The 25361-nt window shown below is 39.9% G+C and overlaps 1 protein-coding gene across 5 annotated transcripts in view; it reads right to left on the bottom strand.

Moving 5' to 3' along the window:
* LOC132109448 (probable E3 ubiquitin-protein ligase MID2) overlaps positions 1–25361 on the bottom strand; it is a 149760-nt gene that overhangs the window by 87039 nt on the left and 37360 nt on the right. For 2 of the 5 annotated variants that reach the window (XM_059515521.1, XM_059515520.1), the window contains exon 1: positions 6260–6434. The exons of 2 other annotated variants lie outside the window; for them this stretch is intronic. The gene's annotated coding sequence lies outside the window, so the exon portion shown is untranslated. Of the gene's footprint in view, positions 1–6259; positions 6435–25361 lie in introns of those variants that run through there. One more of the 5 variants, XM_059515524.1, reaches the window with a different exon arrangement.

Here is a 25361-nt window from a genome sequence, read left to right as displayed (position 1 = left end):
GACAGGGTGGTACATTATCTGTAAATTTATGTTCTGGATGTGAACTTCTTCTTTAAGGCCATTTTAAAGGGATAGTTTACCCATCATTTACTCAATCTCATATTGTTCCAAACCTGTATGAGTTTCTTTCTTTTGTTAAACACAAAAGAATGCATTTTGAAGAATGTTGCAACAGAAGAAAGAAACTCATACAGATTTGGAACAACTTGTGAGTAAATGACAACAGTATTTTAGTGCAATCCAGTTATCCAGATGTCTATAGAATAGGTAACTCTTGTTAAATATTAACTAGGACATTTCTCTCAATAAATTCTTAATTTGCTGCTTATTAATAGTTAGTAAGGTAGTTGTTAAGTTTAGGTATTGGGTAAGATTAGGGATGTAGAATAAGGTCAAGTAGAATAAGGCATTAATATGTTCTTAATTAGCACTAATACATGGCTAATATTCTAGTAATATGTATGCTAATAAGCAAATAATAAGTGTTACCTTTTCTAAAGTGTTACCATACAATTTTCTGACAAATTAATAAAACAATATGATTAAACAAAGAACAAATATCTTTCAGTTGGATCTGAAAAAACAAATTCTAATAGAAAGCAAGATATTTGTTCAAATTTTAAGCATGGACTTAAGTTTCTCAGAAAACAAAACTTCATACATGTTAATTTGCATATCATCACATATGCTGATTTAGCTACAGTAGATGTGCATACTGGAAAACAAGATAAAAATATGCAAGCTTAACTTCTTCAATGCAAAAAATATTTCATGCTATGACTATGAATTTAAGAATTTCTGCTCCAATATAAGACCTTTTAATGCCTTAATTTGTCGAAGTGCAAAGACCTGAAGACCTGCTGAAACCTTGACAGAGAACAACATCTGGTCAACTGAAGATCTAATAATGTATGTTCCTGATGCATCAAATTTCACATAATCCGACAACATGATGACTAGTCTCAAAGGACAAGTTTAAATGAAGTTCAGGGTTTTTCCTTAAAATGAGCACCAAAATTGTCTACAAATTCAGTCTGTCACTACTAACTATAACAGCTTTTCAGATGGTCTTAAGCTTCCCAAATGATTTACAATCCCATGATTTGAAATGGATGTGTTAGTGGTTTGGGTCTCTACAGAGACTTGTCTGGCACTGAACAGACCAGAGCCCATTTCCTGCTGAGCTGCAGTTTGCTGGAGGAAGTGGTAAAGCTGCAGTGGAACAGCCTGTACATGAGCACCCACCCCCAGGGTCAGCGGGCCTGTGAGAGTCAACCGCCCATCTCACTTCCAGCATCTCACAGCTCTCTGGGAACAGTAGGATGGAGATCAACATGGGCAGAAAATCCAATTAAGCCTCATTATTTTTTCAGGACACACTCAGGAATGTGACATACACAAGCTGAAAGTTAGAGGCGGTACAGAGAAGTCCCAGGACCAGAGGCAAAGTGAAAGCATCCGGTGCAGCTCAGAGGTGTGCAGCGGTGAGGAAGAGCGATAGCATCGCATTGGCTGTTTTTATGGGAAGATCCAATCTTAGACTTGGTTTAGTTCACAATGTTTCCAATTGGTACCAACGAAAGGAAGTAGTTTAGTTATGCTAATTAGACGAAGAATGCGAAAATATGGTACCGAAACCGTAAGATGTTTTTAAAGTCTCATGTTCGATATAAGACTGCATTTATTGTTTACAAATACAGTAAAATTGTGAACTATTATTACAATTTTAAAACAACCGTTTGCTATTTAAATATATTTTAAAATATAATTTATTCCTGTGACGCCAGGCTGAATTTTCAGCAGCCATTGCTCTGGTATTTCGTGTCAAATGATCCTTCAGAAATCATTCTAATATGTGGATGGTAATAATATTTTTGTGGAAGCTGTAATACATTTTTAATATTAGGATTCTCTGATGTACAGAAAGATCAAAAGGACAACATTTAATTTAAATGTAAATCTTTTGTAACATTATAAATGTGCTATGTGTTAAAGCTGAATAATCTTTTTAATTTATGCTCAGAAAAAAACTGACCCTGAACTTTCGTACAGCAGTGTAAAACTAAGTGTATTTTTGCATTAAATATGATTTTCAATATGTCCATTCAGAACAAAACAGTGTCGAAAACTTGATTTATTTGAACAGGATTTTTTCTGTTTTATATCGTGCAAAACTTCTTTTGAAGCTTCTCAATAACAGCAACCATTTTCAAGTCATTTTAGAGCAAATACATATCACCAGAAGGCACCTATTTTGCCTAGCCCTACTTCTAAAATATGTGACTTGTTTATGAAAGAACAAGAGCTAGTCTGTCTAAAACCTGCTTGTTTGCCACATGCCTGCAAATCAAAATAATCAGCAGATAGTTGTGTTGATACTCATTTATTATATATGACATAAGTCTTAATGCTGACTGTGAATCACACAAACAAACCATGGGTCAACATCAGGACCATCCTGATACTCATGTGTCTCATGAATACACAGTGTAACACTGAGAAATAACCAAGGATTTAAACAGAATCATCTCACCCTGAATAAAAAATGTGACTGGGAGCGTGTGATCAATATTCAACACCTTCATTAGGTACACAATGACCTTACACCACAAAGCACTGAGATTTACCTGTCCCCTCTTGTGAGCAGACACGATCAGTGTGGCGTCTGCTAGGGACTGTGCAAAATGTACCCTTCTCTCAGAGCCAGTCCAATCCAGACGCAGTCCCCAGCCAGCCCCTCTAGATGTTCCTCTCAACAAAGCTCTATGTGAGTTGAATTTGAGGCCATTTGATGTAGCTGTAGTGTTTGCTACTTCTGCTCTGACAATTCCTATGATTTAGTTCATATATTATCAAACGACACTGCTTGCATGTTTGGTTTTGCATGCAGTCGGCGAAGACAATCCAAAAAAAGCCTTGCCCAAGTTTTGTGCAACACATTTTTATCTCCTCTCATTCAATTCAGCCTTCAAGCAAAGCCGGTGAAATATAATTTCTTTTGCAGTGTAGAATCATCAGCGGCTGAATAGCAGCACACTCTGTATAGCTGACCACAATGAATGCAACAGATAATTTCATCATCAGGGACATATAATGGGGTGAGAGATGAAGAAGCATAAACATCTACAATTATGGACAAAAAGGTTGCATGTACAGTAGACTAAAAATAGCACTAACTATTTAAGACAGGAAGGGTGCGAGCTCTAAATGTTGTGAAAAAGATATTGTTTCTGTTTATTGTGGTTCTAACAGAGTTCCTTGTGGAATGCTGACAACAATGCAAACTTATTAAGTACAGCCACACCTGCCTGCTTTCAACGAAGGGAGGTAAAACTGCCACATCCCTGAATTAGGAATTGCAATGCATTTTAAGCAAAGTAATAAGTGTATAGTGCATAGTTACAATGCACATGTCATTTACTCATACTATATGGTAATGAATTGGGTTGGGCGATATGTATAGTCAGAATACTTATATACATCTTTTTTTTTTTTAAAGAAATTTACTTTATTCAGCAAGGATGCATTCAATTGATCAAAAGTGACAGTACATACATGCATTATGATATAGAAGATTTTTTACTTTAAATTCAAAGAAACCCTAAAAAAGTATATCACGGTTTTCTTTTTCAACATTGATAATAAATGTTTCTTATGCAGCAAAACATATTAGAATGATTTTGAGGGACCATGCGACATTGAAGTCTGGAGTGATGATGCTATATAATATAATAATATAAATAAATTACATTTTAAAATCTACTCAAAAAGAAAACGGTTATTTTAAAAGGTAATAGTATTTCAAACTGTATTTATGATTAAATAAATGCAGCCTTAGTGAGACATCTTTCAAAACAACTAAACTTTTAATAATACCTGTATATAGTAAATAAATATTGCTGGTTATAAGTATATTAGTGCACATACATTCCTAAATGCTGTTATTCCTTGTCAAATAAATTTTCACTGCATTTTACCAGCATTTTTAATCAAGTTGACTTTAATGTCTGTTTGGTCGATATATATATATATATATATATATATATATATATATATATATATATATATATATATATATATAAAAATATTTCACATTTTGTTAGGCTTGCATGCTGCTGCTATATAACCACATCAACAATAAATGGGTCAATTAACACAACAGTGCTTACAGCTAAAAAGGCATTCAATTTACTTTTCAGGTTTAGAGTTAAGTATTTTTTCCAGTAGGTGCAATTACAATTATAGAATAAAATGACAAAATGGCATTTCATGGTTGCCCTTTGACCGCGCAACAGTCCATCATACTTGTGTTTTTGTCCCTAGGGCATGAACAATGGCGAGGGCAAAAAAGAAACACGGTTCAGCCCATTTCAGCCTTCTGTTACCCAGCACCTCATATCATATAATTATGCTCTTATTCATGTGTAATTCAGCTGAGAGAACTTGCCATGTCATGAGCCACAGGAGTGTAAAAAAAGAGGTGCCTTCAAAACAAGTGTACACTCAGTTTGTTTTGCTCAGAGAGTCGCAGCTGAATAAAAGTCATGTTTTTTTAAGAGAACTAACCATCCCTACTTTAGCTGGCAGTAATCGAAGCATGTATGAAAGAACATGAAGGGACTGACAGCCATGGTGCACATGCCACTAAAGATCACTTTTATGAATTGTAGTCACAAATGTTAAATGGTTTAGCGTGTAAGTTATGTTAGCCAACAGTAGTGCTCTTTCAACATATCAGATCAATCTGCCACATAATCTTTTAAAACTGACAGCTGCTAAATGACATTTTAATGACCTTCAACTCAGGGTCTGCCTACAGCGTGTTCTGCATGCCAGCGGAACAAACAAACCCCCCAAATACCTGCTTTCTGTTAAGGGACTCTGACAGCCTTTGATGAAAGCTCGACAAAACCCCACACTTACAACAGACTTTATATTGTAAAACGAAGTGTAAACAATCACTTACAAATCAAAACCAGCTGAGGTATGAAAACAATTAAACCGGATTCCTGAGATCAAAACTGATCCGAACCTCTTTTGATGGATTTATGCTCCGATTCGAAAAAGAAGTAAGATGAGTTTCCAACGTTTTCAAACGTTAGTGAGTAATGCTACTAAAAACAACACACTACAACTACTAATGACATTCTTTAGGTGAGCTTTTGATTCCCCATAGAACTATATATATATTTATTTATTTTATTTTATTAAAAAGTATGCACAACAGCTGATTACAATTATGTTATTATATGTTCTTTAAACACACTTCTCACTCTGCTCAGGTAGTTTTTAACCTATTTTTAAAAGAAACATAATGTGTAAATATCATTCAAGAGCAAAAAAAAAAAAAAAGAAAAAGAAAAAATGTTTTACATTCGCTAACAATTTATTTATTTATTGAGAACTAGCTAATGCATGTTAAACTAATCTTTGCAAAATTGTGTTATACATATAGCATTTGTTTTTGTTTTATTATTATCATTATTGCAATATTTATTTTGAAATATTTTACATTTTGTGGCCCCTTGAAAGTTTACTGATGCCCCCTAGTGGGCCCCAGACCCCAAGTTAAGAACCACATATCTACTCTTAAAAATAGTTAGAAAAAGAAATTGAATGAATAAATAAAAATAGAAACTTTCTGCACATGAAAGAAAAAGATTAATTAAAAGCCAGTGTATTATTTTCAGTAATTGTAATGTGAAGTCCATAAATGAAACATTCATTGCTTCAGCAAAATTAAAAAAATTAAAAAAGATTAAAATAAATAGATGCGTGTACTGTCGCTATGGTAGCGATATACTCAAATCCCCTAAATGTTCAGAGTATGAGAGACACTAATCATCCATTTATTTTTGTCTACAGGAGAACATCACTGCTCAAATGATGATACAGTGTTAGTTAGCACCACCGAACACCCGTTCATCCAGACACATCCAATAACAGCGTCGAAACACGGTGTAAAAGAGAACAGGCAGGTTAAGTAGTAAAACACACAGACTCTACAGCGCTGTTTCTCAATATCTATCGAGCCCACTACCTAGACAGCATTTTCAAGCGCTTACGATGCCCCAAAACACTGTCTAGGTAAGCAGCTCAGTATGTTTTGCAGCACAGCCCTGGTTTACGGAATTATTAAAACTTCTCCGCTTTCAGGTTACTTCAGGAAGCATTAAACTACCTTAATGCTCAGTTTAAATCCTGTTCAAAGCGCAACTAACTAAAGCACAGCGTGATACGAGACCAAATACTCACATACCAGCTTTAAATGTCGAACATTCTTTTCTTCTGTCATCTTGAAAGGTACCAAAACGGGAACCAAAAGAAATCTTGATGTCAGAAACAAGTGTGAGTGTCTCGACGCGCAATCCTCCGCCACGCAGTATGTCTCGAGAACGCAACTTTAGAGGAATGCGCGCAGCGCGAGCGCAGACAGACAATCGCAAGAAAGCGGCTCCTCCCACCGGCTACACACGCGCACAGAGTCTCCAGAATGATGGCTGTGAGCGGATATGGTCTGTGAGCTGTTATCAGCAGGGTCATTAATAACCAGACGGCTTTCCCGCGTCTCTATACGGTTTAGAAATTGGAACCATAATAAGGATAATGGATGTTATGGTCGTCTGTGGACCTGCAAGGAACAGCCGTGATCCATTTGTTACACCTCGCATTTAACTGTGTATGAAACCGGGAAGATATGATATAATATAGCTTATTATGAACGAGAATCCCATAGAGATGAATAGTAAACAGAATAATCTATGAGCAGCTATATGAGAGCAAACAATCGTGATAGAGAGGGTCATTTGCGTTTCTCAGTACAACAACTGAGACCAAGGATGTTTATCACGTTTTTTACTCCAGTGAATATTATATAATTATGTTGTTTCTATACAAGCACAGTTACAAAAATCTATTATACAGTGACACACATTTATATTGTTTGGAGTAAGTAGTTACAGAGGTATTAAACTATTACAGGCTTTTCAGCAAAATGTACACAGTAAAAAAAAAAAAACAACAACAACAACAAAAAAACCTTAACAAAGCAAATCATTAAAGATGTAAAAAAAAAGTATCACACAGAAATATCAAACATTCTCTGGCCAACTAAACCTATAAGCAATACATTATAACTTTATATAATTTAAATTTGATTATTTCATATCAGTGATGTAGCTTTAGCTGTACTCTACAACAATTAGTTCTAGTTCTCAAATCTGATTGGTCAAGCTTGTCTCTATAAGACAGACTACTTGATTATATTGTAAAAAGCATTAAATTCCCAAACAAATGACTTGAATGCATCAGAAGAATGTATTAAATAAACAGCCAGCATTTGGAGTTTATTAACAACATCCTGATATTCAGCTAAGCAATGTGAACCTAATTTCCTGTTTTCCTGGAAAAGATCTTGCAAATTGCAGTAGACGCAGAAATGTCACATGGTATTAGCTGTTGCAAGTATGAGCAGACCCCCTGTCGAGTGGATCCCACTGAGATAAGGCCATGCTGTCCTACCATGGGCTCTCAACTCATGTCTGGGGTGTTATGCACGAACACTCAAAACATAAAAAAAAATCAAAACAAACAATTACTAATTGCTTCCTGGGTTGTTAGTCCAGAAATACAGTGTAGTTACAGTGTCACAGCACTGCTGACAAAACAATTTACAGTTGCAACAGAGTTCAGAAATCAAGGGCACTTGCTTTTGACTGCCAAGTATGACTGACCCTGCAGTGGAGCTTCAATGAGAGCCATAGGTACAGCGGATCCACAGTTAACTAAGCAAACAAGAATAGTGAAGTGATTTCTTTTAATGATATTATTTGGAAAAAGCTGTCGCTAAATAGCCATTTCACATTGAATTCCTCTTTGCAGCTGTTTGGAATGCTTTATGCCAGGGTTGCCCAGATCTACCTTTCTGCAAAGCTCAGCTCCTCCCGTAATAAAAAAACACCTGAACCAGCTAATTAAGATCTTCAGGAACACTTGATAATTATAGGCAGGTGTGTTGGAACAGGATTGGAACTGAATACTGCAGAAAGGCAGCTCTCCAAGAACAGGATCGGACAGCTTTAGGCTTTCTGGATCTTTTCTCTTGCACCCAAGAGGTCAAGGTTTGGCTGACTAGCATGCAAGTATCTCTTGGTAGATGCTGTAATTACACCATTCGGCCCCGTCCAGGGGCGGACTGGCCATCTGGAGCACCGGGACTTTTCCCGGTGGGCCGCTAGCCAATGTGGGCCGGCCCACCCGGTACACAAATATATATATATATATATATATATATATATATATATATATATAATATTTTTTTTTTTAATTGACGGAAATCATAATATTACATCTCTTTTCTACGCAAATGGATGAGTGAGTCGATCGCGCAGCCAACAAGCGTGTTTTCGTCTAATTTAGAGAGAGACAGATTCATCTGGTACAGCGAATTTCGCTGAGCAGCAGGCCACTGTATACGTTCACTTAAAACATAACCGACTGTGTTTACGAGAATACTTGCAGAGACAATTATTTTGAAATAATTGTGTGTGTATTTGTTCATTCAGAAGTTACGATACCCAAAAGATGAATTAATTCTTTGTACGCGCATTGTCTGAAATGCTGCTCACAGCGCGTGCTTTGAACGAGTGCGCGCAAGCTTCGAACGCGCGCAAATTGTTTAAAAAAGTTGAATCAGCAAGATTTAGAAACAAGTGAAAACGATCAACTACGATACATTTCACCCCTCCAAGCGAGTGAACAACGCGAATTTTAAATCGCTATTCACGATAGCCCGTCGGGAAGAGCAGTGATACATTTTGGAGCCCGACTGCAAAACACAATAGCCCCTGGACGTCGGGCTAGCGATTTTGCGAGCCCTGCACCTCAGATCTATCCAGTTTGTGAACCACTGGTTTCCACAATGTTTTCGTTAAACAAAATAAATGATTATTTTAAAAGATTTACTCAAGAGAATAATCTGTTCACGAATCGGATCATTAACTTATATTACCGCATATTCATGCATCTGTTAACTGAATGCCAAGTGTGAGTTCTAGGAGAATGTTTGTCTCGTGATGAACATGTATCGCTCACTAGGAGTCGCTAAATGAACAGCTGCAGCACGCAGGTTATCTTTTTTTTTTTTTTTTTTTTTTTTCAATGGAGGATCAGTTGCCCTATTGGTTAAAATCCCCAAACAGTATACTTAAATATCAAATAAATAAATTACATCAAAACAGGGGAGTTTGCGTTTTGATGTGGTGGGCTGCTGTGGGCCAGAAAGTCCAGGGCCACTTTTTGGTCCCAGTCCGCCCCTGGCCCCGTCCGCTGTATACGCATAAATTTTGTATTGTATAGGCGTTTCGTACACATGGATCCGGCGTTTTGGGAGAGTGAATCCGATATTTTTTGAAAACGGGTCCCAGAGTGGATAAATTTGAAAAACGCCGCCTTTGCGTTTTCATGTGGACAGCGAATTCGTATATTTTCTGAAACGATGACGTCATCAGCCCACGTCTCGCCCTTAGTCGGACATCGCTACGTCACGTAACAGCAACAAAAACATGAACACACACGGAACGATTGTCTTTTTATTAACTAACATTAACACAGATTAATAAATGTATTGTTCCATGTTCGTTTCTGTACCACGCGCAAGCTTTATGCGCATAGTCCATGTCTTCTTCATTTTAAGTGTGTCTCTGTGGCAGAATTACAGCGCCACATGCTGGTCTGGCATGTATACTACATTGTTTTGTGGTTTCATGTGGACGCTGATATTTCTTGAGATGAGGAAAAAAAAAAAGATTGGGATAAGATAGGAAAAGCTCTGTCTTCGTGTGGACGTAGCCTGAGAAAGATCGCCATGTATTCTATTTCTTTTTTTTTAATCAACATAATAAATCTATGAAATGAAACATTTAAGTTAAATTATTTTTTTAAAAGAAATGTATACTTTTATTTAATCAAGGACAAATTAAATTGGTCAAAAATTACAGTTAAGACAATGTTTTTTCAATTTTTATTTCAAATACAGTACCTGATAAAAATAAAATATGATACTTGACCAGCAAATCAGCATATTAGAATGATTTTGAAGGATCATGTTTACAATGACGATTGGAATAATGATGCTAGTTTATATATATATATTACTTTATATAATTCATTTATTTTTCACCATACTAGTTTTTTTTTCTTCCTAAAGTTTTTCTCTCAGCTGCTGCATGTATACTGTACATTCCATAAAAACATAACTGATACAGTTTGTACTCGCCACCTAAGATGCATGTTTTCTTAAAGCAGACCCAGCCAATATGCCCTGAATGGTTTAGCACCTCAGTATTTGAATGAGCTCCTTTTACATTATAATCCTCTACGTCCGCTACGTTCTCAAAACTCAGGCAATTTGATAATACCTAGAATATCAAAATCAACTGCGGGCGGCAGATCCTTTTCCTATTTGGCGCCTAAACTCTGGAATAACCTACCTAACATTGTTGGGGGGCAGACACACTCTTGCAGTTTAAATCTAGATTAAAGACCCATCTCTTTAACCTGGCTTACACATAACATACTAATATGCTTTTAATATCCAAATCCGTTAAAGGATTTTTAGGCTGCATTAATTAGATAAACCGGAACCGGGAACACTTCCCATAACACCCTATGTACTTGCTACATCATTAGAAGAATGGCATCTACGCTAATATTTGTCTGTTTCTCTCTTATTCCAAGGTCACCGTAGCCACCAGATCCAGTCTGTATCCAGATCAGAGGGTCACTGTAGTCACCCAGATCCAGTACGTATCCAGACCAGATGGTGGATCAGCACCTAGAAAGGACCTCTACATCCCTGAAAGACAGCGGAGACCAGGACAACTAGAGCCCCATATACAGATCCCCTGTAAAGACCTTGTCTCAGAGGACCACCAGGACAAGACCACAGGAAACAGATGATTCTTCTGCACAATCTGACTTTGCTGCAGCCTGGAATTGAAATACTGGTTTCGTCTGGTCAGAGGAGAACTGGCCCCCCAACTGAGCCTGGTTTCTCCCAAGGTTTTTTTCTCCATTCTGTCACCAATGGAGTTTCGGTTCCTTGCTGCTGTCACCTCTGGCTTGCTTAGTTGGGGTCACTTCATCTACAGCGATATCGTTGACTTGATTGCAAATAAATGCACAGACACTATTTAACTGAACAGAGATGACATAACTGAATCCAATGATGAACTGCCTTTAACTATCATTTTGCATTATTGACACTGTTTTCCTAATGAATGTTGTTCAGTTGCTTTGACGCAATGTATTTTGTTTAAAGCGCTATATAAATAAAGGTGACTTGACTATGCAAACTGACTGTGGTTTAGTAAACTGAGAGGCCTAGTGAGGCCTGATATAAAATGCTTGTGGTCATGTAGATGAAGAAAGACAGCATTGTGTTTCCCGAACGCCTGCTGCCAAATGACACACCCATCACAAAATGAAAACCTGTCAGACTTGTAAAGCTTATTCCACTTTTGAGGGGACATGATGTGTCCGAAGACATTACAGCTACATAAAAAGAAGTGTTTGCGGCCATCTGACAAAACACAAAGACACTTTCTCCAAGAGCTTCCTCGAGAGGTTTTCAAATCCAAACCCTCAGTGGTTTGGATGAGGGAAAAATGATTATAATGTGCAGAACAAATCAATATGTATTTTGCGGTATAGTGTGGTTATTTTTGAGAGGACACGCTATCAAAAAACTGTGGCTTTTTCATTTTATGATGAATTCATTCATTCCACTCAAAGAGTCTAGTGCAGCCTGCATGCCTTGAATGCTTCTGAGACATTCCTGCCGTTCTTTTTTATTTAAGATTTTATTTCAGAGGGTGAAATATTACAAGCCGCTGATCAATGGTTTGAGAAGCCCGGGTGAAAGAATGAGGGTAGAACTCTAGCTGACAGGAAGCACAATGACATGAAGGCAGCTTACATAACAGATCATCATCAACACATCAGCATGCCGTGAGGATCCATGGGAAGCGCATCGCCGCCCCTTTTTTACTCTGTTGACTGTCTGAGGTGGGCGACGCTGCGTGACAAGCCGCCTCCATACGCCCTCACGCGTCGGAAACACAAGAGACGGATCAGATTGCTTTTAAAGTTAGATTTGTTAATGAAACTTTTAAACAATGCAATGGATGGATGCTCCATAATATTTGAAAAAAAAAAGACGAGGCACGGTCGGGTGAAAATGAGCCAATCAAAAGCAAGCCTCTAAGAGAAAACAGCAAAAAGTAAAAACATTTAATTGCAGCAGAAATAGCAAGTGATCCACGGGAAACTGTCGAGGTAAACACAGATGTGCCGCACAGTTTAGAAACCTCCATTGACTTTCATCTGAGACTGGACTGAAGCACAACATGTGGACAAAACCCCTGACAGAACTTTCCCACTGTTCCCAAAGCGCGCCTGTTCCTGTTTTAGAATAGTTTCACCATGTCTCTGATTAGTGCTGTAATGCTATCCACAAGTTGGTTTCTTAAACAACCAGTTGGCGCAGCCATGATCACCCACTATTTCCGTTCACCTGTTTTCTGTGTTTCGTCTCGATAAAAGTCAGTGTAGAAGCCACACATCACTGGAACCATTTACAAGCTCAGAGAGGTTCAGTGTGTAAAATGTATAATGTAATGTTAGTTTACCAATAACAATGCTAAACAAAATTTTGGCTAAGAGCATTGCAAGCTTGCCTTGTAATGGCTTTGTGATATAGGCTGTCCTACCTGCCTGTGAATGTATGTATTTGCAAACCTGTTTGCACCGACATGATATGTCATCAGCACATTCCATTGCGCTATTTCAGACCGTGCAAGAACGGAAGACATTATTATTGTAATATTATACGCTTTGTATTGTAGTAATTTCTTACCATTGAATGAGACATGAGTTAATCTGACAGCCCTGAATTTAACCCTCCACCAATACTGTCTGTCATGGTATCGCTGGTTAGCTGCTAGTCTGCCTGTGTGCATTCATGTGTTTTTGGTGGAGGTGTTGCTTTGGAAAGTGATTTGCAGGGAGGTTGGGATCTTATGCTTCAAACCTAGATTGCTATTGCTACCCTCTTTGAAATCACCTACCCTATCTTTGGAGATACAGTACAGTATGAAATTTCTAAGAAATGCTATTGATATTTGAAATCACAAAACAAATGCATCCCTACCAAAAGTATTACATCCTATTTTGACAAATCCACCCTCGAATTCACCAAAATGCAATGCAACACAGGAATCTCTCCCATCATAAGTCGACAAGCCCCTTACTGGTGATTGGCTACAAGTGTGTTTTGGTACTCATTCCAATCCACTTTCAACAGCATTGTTTAGAAATCACTTACTGCACCTTTAAATTAGAAATTTTAGTAGAAAGACTTAAATAGTACCTTCTTTTAAAACCTACTCCAAAAACCTTTATTTACAACTAATAAAAAGAATTACAGAAAAACAGTACAAACACACACAGACACGTTTGTTTTTGTGAAAAGTGGGGACATCCCATAGGGGGGACAAACCCCACTCATTCTGTATGGTTTATAAGCGTTTTGAAAAATGGGGACATGGGTTATGTTCTCATAAGTCACCCTCTCCTTGTAATACCTGTGTCATACCCATGTCATTATACAGAGTTGTGTCCTGATATGTCACAAAAACACGCGTGCACACACACACACAGTGTGTTTAATTTAGCCATTAAAGCATGTTTTTTGGTATATGTATATATGATTATAGTCTAGGCTTGAAATTGTATATAACAGATGTGGTCATGGCTTCTGATTGGTTCTGAACCCCATTTCACACTGAATCCTGGATAATACACAGGTAATGTGTCTCAGCAATTGTTCCCGGATCATTCGATTTTGGTTCATTCACACTGCCAGTGATTTCCCGGAATCTGTGTGTGTGTGTTCACACACAACCCGTAAAGGTCCCGTAATGACACGTGACATCAGGGATGTGACGTGTAATGTACGAGTCAAAAACGCTAGACACTTTCACTAAAACTAGCGAAGGATCTTGATAGTGAGGAACTACCTGATCTCTGCTTCATTACTGTTTGCACATATTTTTTCATTGATCTGCCTTCAAAACACCTGGTAAAAGAGTTGCACGATAACGTGCATCATCACTACGACACCTTTTACAGCATTGGTTCTGGCTTTTGTACACAGAACTTGTTTCGGGACTGAACCCAGCAATGTTACTAGGTGCCCAACCCTGGATCGATCCTGGGATGTGTTTGCGTTCACACAGAAGGAATTTAGGCAATTTTCCAGGACCAATGTGCAGTGTGAAAGGGCCTTGATTGTGCTAAATCTTTGATCCACATCACAGTAATACATTTTCATGAAACAGCATAAAATTTATAGTAGTATTAATATTTTTTTAAACACAATTTGTTAAGAAAATCAACAAGGCACTCGTAATACAGCACAGAGCTTGTACCCTATTTTATAAAAGTATCAGCACCACAGCTTCAGCAGATTGTATGTAACTCCTACAACAGTAGAGAGTGAACAATAAACTTACTTTATTATTATTATTTAATTTCTAATAGATTTTAAGCAAGAACTTGTCACTTGAGTACAAAATTCTAAAATATAACAAACTTAAGTTATTTATAATCAAAAATAAACAAAAATCAAGAATAAACACAGCTCAAAACAAATTCCATGTACAGCTAGTATCTTATTATATTCTATATTTCTAAAGGCCCGTTCACACCAAGCACGATAAGTATAAAGATAACGATAAAGATATAGTTCTAAAAATCGTTCTCAATATTAAAGAATAGCGGAGTCCACACCACAACTATAACGATAAAGGCACAGAGAAACGATATCGTTGGAATCACTTTCAGAACGATTTTTTTTTTCTGATGAACGATAAAAACATTGCCAACCAATCAGAATCAATCCTGCTGTAATGAGCTCGAGAATTTAAAGCAGCAGACGCGCGTCCGCTTAGAATACACAAACAATATCGTTCGCTGGTGTGGACGCTAATATCGTTATCTTTATAGTTATCTTTATAGTTATAGTTCTTGGTGTGAACGGGCCTTAAGTCTCGGCCAGGCTGCAGAACTAGAGAAGACTATCACTGCTGTATTCATTGTTACTTACAGTCGAACAAAGACATATTGTGTCTGTCAGAAATGTGGAGCTCTAATACATAGACTCCATCACTATCATGCACAGATGCTTTCACACTGACTAACCAAATTAAACCGCCACGAATGTCAGTTCTTCCCTCCCCCCGTCCGCAGGGGAATTCTTCAGCCTGCATAACCTCATTCACATTCTTCTGACTCACACCCTAACTTTGCACTGTATTTATTATATATTCTTATGAAACAAAACTAATTACCAATGAATGAGATGCAACTGTGAGAATTCATTTTTATGAAGATGTTTAAAATCTAGTGAGGCATACTGTAAAACTCTAATAATGTGAAATAATATAACAAGTAACTGTTTTCTATATTAAAATATATATATTATTACTCCAGTCTTCAGTGTCTAATATGCTGATTTGCTGCTCAAGAAACATTTATTTTCATAATCAATGTCATTGTCAAGTTATGCAACAGCTTTTAGGATGACGAATGCAAGTATATATATATATATCTATAAGTATCATAGGAAAGTATGAATACAACAGCTGGCGTTTAATAGCTACAAGTTTATTTTCTGTTTTTCTCTGAAAATACATTTAGCAAATTGCAGTTGACACACAAATGTCACAAGGTGTAAGATGTTCAAGTATGAGCAGGCCCCCTGTTGAGTGGATCCCACTGAGATAAAGGCCATGCTGTCCTACAACTGGACTCTCAACTCATGTCTGGAGTGACACGCTCAAAAAAATGTTTTACTTGTTGCTTCCTACATACACCTGCATAAACACAAACAATAATCTGCTATATTTTGAAATAAATATTTTTATTCAATATTATTCATTTGCATTACTGTAACATTTGATCAATTTAAAGACAAATTTCAAAGAAATGTTTTTCCTTTGAACTCTCTATTCATCAAAGAATACTTGTGTTTGATGATCAAAATTATCATGATTTCCACAGAAAATATTAAACTGCACAACTGATTTCAACATTGATAATGACAAATGATTATTGAGCAGCAAATAAAGATATTAGAATGATTTCTAAAGGATCATGTGACACTGAAGACTGGAGTAATAATGCTGAAAATTCAGCTTTGCATCACCAAAATAAATTAAAATTTGTATTATATAAAAAAAAATGACAATTTAGACATATATATACACACACAATATTACTGTATTTTTTATTTAAAAACAAATGCACCCTTGATAAGCACAAGAGACTGTTAAAAAATATTTAAATATGTTACTGACCATTAACTATTGAATGGTAGTGTATATTAAATAATTTATGTTGTAAATGTTGTTAGAACTGCTGTAAATATAATGTAACGTAAATTCATAAACGCATGGTTATGGTTAGAATCTGCTATTCAGCGATAGAAGACTTCTTTATATAATTTATTCTTCTGAATACAATTTTCAAGAGTAATGTTCAATACATCACAGCAGACAATGGGGCCATGGGATCCTCCTTATTGCCCTGTATAATCTCATATTGTGTTCTCTCAGTAGAATGAGACTGAAGGCACTCAATTTTCTGAATCGGCCAAACCAACAGTAAAAGGACCTTAATTAAAAGTGGGTAACTGCACTATTGCGTTTGCTTTAAAAGTAATTTACAGATAGCAGTAAAACAAATAATCCAGCCAATAAAGCAGCAGGGTGATCTACTAATGATTATCAAATAAAACAATTAGGTATATAAAGCTTTTATGTCTGTCACTAATACAACATTCATTAGTGATTGCTGAGGGGGTGAACTGATCTGAAGACCGGCTAGGCTTTCATTTAATTCAGATGTACACCATTAATTCATTTAAGAAAAAGGAATTACAGCCAAAGACAAACGCAGGGCTACAAAAAGACTGTACCGTTTAGAGCCCAGTGAAACGTTCTGCATGAGCGACTAGCTCCACATGTGGTCTGGAATTAAGTGTCTGTCGTTAGCTGTCAGGAGGAATATGATCACAGATGCATTAAATGGTGCAACAAGTCGTGCTAAGGGCTATCTCAGCGCTGGCTGTTAGAGAGCAGATGACTGCAGAAGGCAGTGGTTTGTTTAATGGGGATGGAAAAGCCTGATTTCACGGCTTGTGGAAAGCAATGGGAAATAAATTGTACTATACTTATTGTAAATTAAGTAATGACCGCTCCACTGATCACACACAGATTCAGGTGATCTCAGAGCTTATAGAAGCTGGTGGACAGTGTGTGTCTCATACCGTGTGTACAGACATAACACCATTGTGTTCATCTTGGCTGCACCCCAAAAGCTGAAAAATGCTGTCTCTGCAGGACATAGAGGTAGGAAGGCAATAAAACACATCCAAAAAAAAGATCGTGTCACATCATGTCTACTGAGATGCCTTCATCTGATGGATTTTTGAATGTATGATATCCCACTAATAAGCTGCCTAAGATTTCGGATGAAGCCAGTGTCAACTCTATTGTGTCATCAGAAAGTTTTCTAAATAATGAACTGCTTATATTGTACACACAAGTATAGATTGCTAAGATTTTTCCCCCCATATGATTCTAAAATAAATTTCTTATGTTCACAAAGGCTGCATTTATTTTATCAAATACAATAAAATAAATAGAAAGTTCAAATGAACAGCATTATGAATGATATGTTTTCTCAATTCAATAAGTTCTTACTGAATAGAAGCATTTATTTCTTTCCAAAATAAATTATAAACTCAAACTAAAATAATCTCAAAACTAAATACATTTGTTTAAAACAAAGGTTTACTGGACAAAATAAATAAATAATGTTTTTTTTTTTTTTTTTTGAATATTGAACAAAATACTGGTTAACAGATTTCAACATTACATAATTTTTTTGTCAATTCTTGTTTTGTTCCTTTTGTTCCTTAAGCCATTTCTGATCCCTGCACCAGGAACAAGCCGGCTTAATAATGGCCACAAGTTATATAACTACAAAAATGTGTAGCAGTCCTCACACATATTGTAAAATATCTGTGGAGAATTATTTTGACTTCAGACAGAAACTCCACAACAGCTAACATGATTCTAATTGTACGACTGCATAATCAACCTTCAGATCAACAATGTGAGACCAGTCTATTTACAATGTGATTTAGAAGGGTTTTGTTTAGTCTGAATCAGTTTTGTAAATCACTAAATAATTATGAGCAAGAAAGCACCTATTTCAATTTTAATCTACACTAGGTTAAATGGTAATGACTGCTTTTAGAGTAACTATTTAAAGCATTAAAAATGCATCATGGTTATGAATAGCACAGCCCTGGTCATTAAGGATTAAATTCTCCTTAAACATGTTAGTGTATCTTATCTTCTTAAAGCCAAATCAATAAAAAGCTAATCTCATGCACCTCTGCTTTCATTGTGAACCGTCAGACCTCACAAAAGTCATTAGGAGGTATAATGCAGTCTCTCCATGCTGTGAATGAAAACAGCCAGTGAAGATTCAGTGGGAATTGCTGCTGGTGAGGCATGTGAGATGAATTCTCACGCGTGAGATTTAAAATGACAGATCATTAACAGAGTAAACCAGAGCGGCTTTAAAGTGATTCGGCGGGCAGCCCCTTGGCCTACTGATGACCTCAACACACAAATCAGCATCCCTTCTCAGGCATGAATTAGCCTGATGCAGTCTGAATGAGTTAGATGCTAATTCAGTTTTTTTTTGTTTAATGGTAAGTGGGGTATTTGAACTTTCTTGCATTTGTTATTCAGTCAAGACAGCAGGGCCTGCTGTGAATCAGAACTGGTAAACATGGTACAGACTAATCTCATCATGTACCTTCCTCCCGTGTTTCAAAGCAGATCACAGATAAGGACAGGATAAGGGTTAAAACTAATTTACCTGTGCAGCGCTAACAACATTATTATATATATATATATATATATATATATATATATATATATATATATATATATGTATACACACACACACACACACACACACATATATATATATATATATACATATACATATATATATATATATATATATATATATATATATATATATATACATATATATATATATATATATATATACATATATACATATATATATATATATATATATATATATATATATATATATACATATATATATATATATATATATATATACCCAGGCTCTGAATGGGTGAGAACGTCCAAGCTAACATAGTCAACTATGACAGAAAGAATGTGTTATGTATATCAAAGTGTAGTACGTTCGTAGGAGGAAAGGAAGAGGACAAGGGGTCGGATTGACTGCTGATAAAACAAAAAGTAATCTTTACAAACACCAACGGTGACTTTTATTATGACACTAGCACGCACACTATCGCCAAACGCTTCCGGGTAACTCCTTCCGGTTCCAGTCAGCAGTCCGTCTCTCTCTCGACTGCTTCTGTCTCTCCTGGTGTTTTATACTCTCTCCACGCCAATTACTGAAACAAGAAACAGGTGTTGATCGTTTCCGCCTAAACCACTCACTTACCGTTTGTCTCCTGATTCTCTCTCCCGCTGCCGACTTCGCTAAACCACGCCCCACCTGCCACCTACCCCCACCGCCCGACTCAGGCCGGGGAGTCATCCAGCCTGCAGCCCCCCCGCCCCCCATTTCTGGAGAGGAAGTCAGCCACAGCCATCTGAACACCTGGCCTGTGGATCACCTTGAACTTAAAAGGCTGTAGAGCCAGATACCAACAAGTGATCCACGCGTTGGTATCCTTCATGCGGTGGAGCCACTGCAGCGGAGCGTGGACCGAACAGAGGGTGAATTCCCATCCCAGGAGATAATAGCGGAGGGTGAGCACGGCCCATCTAATGGCAAGGCACTCTTTCTCTATGGTGCTGTACTTAGCCTCTCTCTTCGAGAGCTTCCGGCTAATGTACAGCACCGGCCGTTCCTCCCCCTCTATCTCCTGCGACAGGACTGCACTCAGCCCCCTGTCCGATGCGTCCGTCTGCAACAGAAAAGGGAGAAAAAAATCAGGAGAGTGTAACAACGGCCCGCCACACAGGGCAGCCTTTACCTGGGTAAAGGCCTGCTTACACGGCTCCTTCCACTGGTTCGTATCTGGCACCTCCTTTTTAGTAAGGTCAGTCAAAGGGCTGGTGAGGTCCGAATAATTAGGAATAAACCGTCTATAATATCCCGCCAGCCCCAAGAACTGCCTTACCTCCTTTTTGGTCTTGGGACGTGGACAGGTCGCAATAGCGGCTGTCTTGTCAATTTGGGGACGCACCTGTCCATGCCCCAAGTGGAAGCCCAGATACCTTACTTCCACACGCCCAATCGCACACTTCTTTGGGTTGGCCGTGAGTCCAGCCCCCCTCAGCGATCTCAGTACAGCCCTCAGATGCTGCATATGCCGCTGCCAATCATTACTAAATATAATGATGCCATCTAGGTAGGCAGCCGCATATGCAGCATGGAGCCGCAGAATCTTATCCATGAGGCGCTGAAAGGTAGCCAGTGCCCAAAACAACCCAAATGGAAGGGTAACAAACTGGTGTAATCAAAATGGCGTCGTGAAAGCGGTCTTTTCTTTGGATAATGGAGACAAGGGGATCTGCCAATAACCCTTCGTTAAGTCCAATGTCGAATAAAAATGAGCCGAGCCTAGCCGATCAAGCAACTCGTCAACCCGTGGCATTGGATACGCGTCGAATTTTGACACAGCATTCACCTTGCGGTAATCCACACAGAACCGGACTGAGCCGTCCGTTTTCGGAACTAAAACTATTGGGCTCGCCCAGTTACTATTGGATTCTTCTATTACCCTCATGTAGTGCATTGCACCTAATTCAGTCTGAACTACTTTTTTCTTGTGCTCAGGTAAGCGATACGGCCGGCTGCGAACTACCACGCCCGGCTCCGTCTCGATATGGTGCTGAATGAGGTTGGTATGGCCCGGTAGGGGCGAGAACACGTCGGCAAATTCCGCCTGTAATTTCGTTAGATCAGTGTGTTGGGACGGCGAGAGGTGATCTCCTCCTGGGGCCAGGGCAAGGGATTGTGGTTTGACATTAGCCTCTGGCCCACATCATCCTCTCCACCAATCACCGTTGCCAACATCACTGATTCCGCCTCATTCCATTTTTTTTAGGAGGTAGATCTGACGTCCCCCATTCCTATCGGACCGTATTACCTCATAATCGAGATCTCCGACTTGTCGTGCGACCTCAACGGTCCCTGCCACTTAGCCAATAACTTAGAGCTCGACGTGGGGAGTAATACAAGTACTTTCTCTCCTGGTGCAAATTTGCGCAATCTAGTTCCCCTGTTATACAGCTGGCTTTGGCGGTCCTGGGCTTGTAACAAATTCTCCATTGATAGCCGCCCCAAAGTGTGGAGTTCTGTTCTCAAGTCCAGCACATACTGAATTTCGTTTTTGCTCTGAGATGGCCCCTCCTCCCAAGTTTCTCTCAGTACATCCAGCACCCCTCGAGGCTGGCATCCGTAGAGAAGCTCGAAGGGGGAAAACCCTGTTGAGGCTAGTGGGACCTCTCGCACAGCGAATAACAAGGGCTCTAGCCACTTATCCCAATTCTTGGCGTCTTCTTGAACAAATTTCCGGATCATGGATTTAAGTGTGCCATAAAATCGTTCGACCAGGCCGTTGGTCTGTGGGTGATAGACGCTAGTTCGAATCAATTTAATGCCCAATAATCCGTACAGTTCGCGTAGCGTACGTGACATAAACGCCGTGCCCTGATCGGTGAGGATCTCTTTCGGAACCCCCACCCGGGAGATTAGAAGAAACAGGGCGTCCGCAACACTTTTAGCGGAAATGTTGCGGAGGGCCACTGCTTCAGGATATCGTGTTGCATAGTCAACTATGACTAATGCAAAGCGATGTCCCCGTGCAGATCGCTCTAATGGCCCGATGAGGTCCATACCAATTCTCTCGAAGGGGACCTGCATTTAGGGAAGGGGGCGCAAAGGCGCTTTTGGGGCGGCCGGTGGATTCACCAACTGACATTCAGGACAAGACGCGCACCACCTGCGCACGTTGTCGTGAATGCCCGGCCAAAAGAAACGGGTCATGAGGCGATTCAGTGTTGCTGCCTGTCCCAAATGGCCTGCCATAGGATTAGAATGAGCCCTCTTTGGAATTAACAACTGGGTTGTATTTACTTTTGTCCGAGCGTCTTGGGTCACTCGATACAAGCGATCTCTTAAAATGGCAAAATATGGATAGGTGAGCGGGTGGGCAGGTTGGAGAGGCTGGCCATTGATGGAGCGGACCTGCTGAAAAGCATGTTTTAATGTCTCGTCCTGAGACTGCTCCAGAGGAAAGTCATCACGCTCCGAGAGAATAAGTCTCCCAATTTCACTCGGTTCCCCTGAAGCAGAACCCAGCGGTCCTGGCTCAGTTTCTCCCACCTGCACTTGCGCGGCCCCCTTCCGTGCCTTATTTCCCCAAGAGGCATCCGCACATAACGACCCCAATAAAACAGTAAACGCGGGCCAATTTGTTCCCAAAATTATCGGATGCCGGAGGTGGGGACTAACCGCTACCTCCACACTATGCTTTTGAACCCTGAACTTAATAATAATCGGGACAACCGGATACTCCACCACATCCCCGTGTACGCACCGCACCTAAACCACACGACTTGTATCCAATGCACCCAGTTGAATCAGGCTTTGATGGATTGAGGTTTGGTTACATCTTGAATCCACCAAGGCCGGATATGTACCCCCCTTGATACTCACAGGTATTTGGTACTCTCCTGTCTGACTGGGGTGGCCTGTGGGACATCCGGGACCCGGATCATCGTTCCCACCTCCATCACTGGACACCTGTCCACAAAATGCTCTGCGTCCCCGCAACGCCAACAGGCCAGCCCAGACCTTCCCGCCGCCCCAATGGCAGGGAGTGGATTGGAGAATTGGTGCGGAGAGAGCGGAGAAACCGAAGCGCTGTCCCCTCCAACAGCCTGTGTGGGGCCCTTGGACTCACGTGATGCCCTTGGTAGAACCCGCCCCGGGACACGAGGAGGGCCGGGTGGACGGGACCTAGGGAGAGAGACAGGTCGAGAGAGAGAAGGAGAGGGGAGAGAGGGAGACTGAGGTTGTGGGTTCGCCGACCCCAGGGCACGCCACCATGTGGTCCTCCTCTAGATGGATGGCCGAGTCTAGTGACGTGGGACGGTGGCACTGGACCCACTCGGCTGTTCTCTTCGGAAGCCGAGCGATGAACTGCTCCAGCACCACGAGGTCGATGATGTGTTCCACGTCACTTCCCTCGGCCAGTAGCCACTTGCGGCAGGAGTCCCGGAGCTGCTGGGCCATTCCGAAGGGCCGACCGGATTCCCCCAGGTCCAGTGAACGGAACCGCTGGCGATGCTGCTCTGGGGTCCGGCCGACCTGCTGAATGATAGCCCTCTTCAGGTCGTTGAAGACCGGGAGGTTCGCCACTGGTAGCTGTTGTGCGGCCACTTGGGACTCGCCTGAGAGCAGGGGGATCAGCCGTACTGGCCATTGGTCGCCAGGCCCGCCGCACGCTTCCGCTGACTTCTCAAAAAGGTCTAGGAACACTTCCGGGTCGTCCTGCGGCCACATTTTGTGGAGGGGTAGGTGAATGGGAACCGCGGGCGGTCCCGTGGCCTCGGCACGAACCTCCCGGTCGATCCAGCTCTGGAACCTCTCGCTGTCCTCCTGCTGGGCTTGTAGGATGGCATGGAACCACTGCTCCTGATCAGTTCTTAAGTCCAGCAGGGCCTGATGTTGCTCTTGGTGCAGGGCCGCGAGGGATGAGATGACATCCGCAAATGGCGTGGAGGACGGGCTCTGCATGGCAGCGGCACTCCTTCTTCCTTTCCCGGGTTTCTGCACCAGAGTAGTACGTTCGTAGGAGGAAGAGGACAAGGGGTCGGATGGACTGCTGACAAGTTTTTAATAATAAAACAAAAAGTAATCTTTACAAACACCAACGGTGACATTTATTATGACACGAGCGCGCACACTATCGCCAAACGCTTCCGGGTAACTCCTTCCGGTTCCAGTCAGCAGTCCGTCTCTCTCTCGACTGCTTCTGTCTCTCCTGGCGTTTTATACTCTCTCCACGCCAATTACTGAAACAAGAAACAGGTATTGATCGTTTCCGCCCAAACCACTCACTTACTGTTTGTCTCCTGATTCTCTCTCCCGTTGCCGACTTCGCTAAACCACGCCCCCCCCCCCCCCACCCTGCCACACAAAGCAATCTAAGTTTTCTTGTTTCTACAGCAACAAAGTTTATGCCAAAGGGTCAGTAAACAATCCACCCATTATGTGTCTCACTCTCAAGGTACAAAATCATCCAACAGGAAAATAACAAACAATTAATGATGGTTAAGAATGAGCAAAACAAGCAGAGGTCAAGTTTGTTCCTTGTGAAACATTTATATTCAACCATTTTAGGGCAGTAAATCACAAAATGAATAAATGAGGTTTCTGAACTCACCTTTCTTCTCCTATTGAAATCACCTCAATCAATACCAAGCAACTGCTTTTACAGGATAGTTATGTGATCATTGCCATAGAAATTAACATGTGCTAGAACTACTGATGCTAGCCTTTGAAGGCCATTTGTCATAAATTATAGCTTAATTTTTATTTACAATGCACGTAGTATGTTATTTTTGCATTAATGTAAAACTCACACATAATTCTGCGTCAGAATTACACCAAGAGCAGTCTCAGACCGCCTACATGCTGGTGGGTTTGCTGACAACTGAATGTATTGACAGTTACTTTATTAAGTAAATTCTTTTTTACACCACTGTAACAGCATGTGAAAACAAAACAAACTGTGGTTACTATGTTTACTATATACACTGTATGCCAGTCCAGCGGTTTCGTCCTGTCTAAGCTTGTGGTAGAATAAGCTGCGATGTGTGGCTGCACCCCGGGATCCTATTGCTTTTTATTTTACTGATTTTGGCCATATATGAATTCAGTAGACTGGAAACTCCAACAGATTTGTGTATATCATAACAATGTATGTCATTTCAAATGAAAACGCTGGCCGGCGGCAAAAAACTGGGTCACACCCGGGCCGCCCATTCCTAAGCTGATGAGATTGGAAATCGCAATGACTTAGTTGTTTATCAATTCTAAAAATGCAACAGACAATTGGAGGCATTTGTTTCTCCGGGGGAAAACAAGAAACTAAAATGGAGTGAGTGGAGCATGAAAGCAGCACATGTACTTGGAAT

This window comes from Carassius carassius, chromosome 29 (genome assembly GCF_963082965.1).
Source record: "Carassius carassius chromosome 29, fCarCar2.1, whole genome shotgun sequence".
NCBI classification, from domain to species: Eukaryota; Metazoa; Chordata; class Actinopteri; order Cypriniformes; family Cyprinidae; genus Carassius; species Carassius carassius.
Note: the sequence above shows the minus strand (reverse complement) of the source record. Positions and strands in the feature narration are given on the sequence as shown.